Here is a 1,718-nt window from a genome sequence, read left to right as displayed (position 1 = left end):
ACCCCCACCATGTAGCCAGCCATACTCCGCTTTCAGGGGAGGCATGCTGGGTAAGTTCTTGTTTCCATAACCTACCGAACGCTGACATGGATCACAGGATCTTTAACGTATTTGATCTTCTGCGTGCTGTATACACACGAAGGGGGTTCAGGCATTGACAGGTCTGCATATAATTATGTTGACCTGGGAGATCGGAAAAAAAAATCTCCACCCTTTTACCCACCAGGCGCCGTTACCGAGATTACGAACCCGGGACTCTCAGACTCAAAGTCCAACGCTTTAACCACTCGGCTATTGCGCCTGGATTCTTGTGTGGATGAGAACCCGAGACCAATCAAACGAACACCCCCGACATCAACCACAACACCCAGGGTATTCTCTTTCCTGTCACTCGTCACAAGGGATTTTTTTCTTGACTGGTAGTGACAGCCTTGAAAGGGGTACCCCCCCCCCCCCCCTTGCCAAGTATACCCCCCAGGATATTTTTGCTGGCCATCATGATTATTTTTTGGCACCCTCTGTCTGTCTGTCTCTCTCTGTTGTGTGTGTGTGAGTGAGTGAGTGAGTGAGTGAGTGAGTGTGTGTGTGTGTGTGTGTGTGTGTGAGTGTGTGTGTGTGTGTGTGTGTGTGTGTGTGTGTGTGTGTGTGTGTGTGTGTGTGAGTGTGTGTGTGTGTGTGTGTGTGAACAAGTGTGTGTGCGTGTGTGTTTGTGTGTGTGTATGTGTGTGCGTGCATGTGCGCATATATACATATGTGTGTGTGTGTGTGGTGTGTGGAGAGAGAGAGCACAAAGAGAGAGAGAGAGAGAGAGAGAGAGAGAGATAGTTTGTGTTTGAAAAAGAAATAGAGCGTGTTCGTGTTTGTGTGAGTTATTGAATGAAATGGAGAGAGAGAGAAAGAGACAGAGACAGACAGAGATTGTGTGTGTGCACGCGTGTGTACGTGTGTGTGTGTGTGTGTGTGTGTGTGTGTGTGCTCAGTGTATGCATTTATGTGTGTGTGTGTGTATATATATATATATGTGTGTGTGTGTGTGTGTGTGTGTGTGTGTGTGTGTGTGTGTGTGTTAACTGTGAGCTTTAGTGCGCGCGCGCACGCATGCATGCGCTCGTGTGTGTGTGTGTGTTTGATTGTGCGTGTGCGTGTGTGCGTGCCGACGTGCGTGCGTGCGCGTAGAAAAGAAAACTCAGGGCTGTCTTTCTTTCTTTCGTTTTGCCTGCCACACAACTTTGTTAGAAATCAATCTCACGCAAAACATGAAAGAAGAAGAAGAAGAAGAAGAAAAAAAGAAAAAAGAAAAAAAAAAGACGACAAAAAACTTTAATCGCTGTTAAAACTTGACTACAATGAATAAAAAAAAAAAAAAACACACCAAAAAACAACCCATCAAGAACAACAAAACTTTGATAGCACTGGACAAAAACAACAACAACAAAAACAAACAAACAACAACACAGTAAAGCAAACAAACTTTGGTAGAAGTTAGAAAACTTTGATAGCAGTAAAGATAAAGTTTGATGGCGGTTGAAGATGGGTGAGGGGTTGCTGTAGATGACGAGATGCTGGAATCCTCCTGTCAATGGATAAGACGTGATGGCCATCTCCATTTTCAGGGGACAATCAATACAGTCTGGCTCTGCGACTAAAACGATTCACGTCGTCGGGGGTGTTGGGGCTTAGCAGGTAGTCTGTGTACCTTTAACTCACTCAGTACGGCC

This window comes from Babylonia areolata, chromosome 8 (assembly GCF_041734735.1).
Source record: "Babylonia areolata isolate BAREFJ2019XMU chromosome 8, ASM4173473v1, whole genome shotgun sequence".
In the NCBI taxonomy this organism is placed as follows: domain Eukaryota; kingdom Metazoa; phylum Mollusca; class Gastropoda; order Neogastropoda; family Buccinidae; genus Babylonia; species Babylonia areolata.
The sequence above is the reverse complement of the archived record's forward strand: the minus strand, read 5'-3'. Positions refer to the sequence as shown.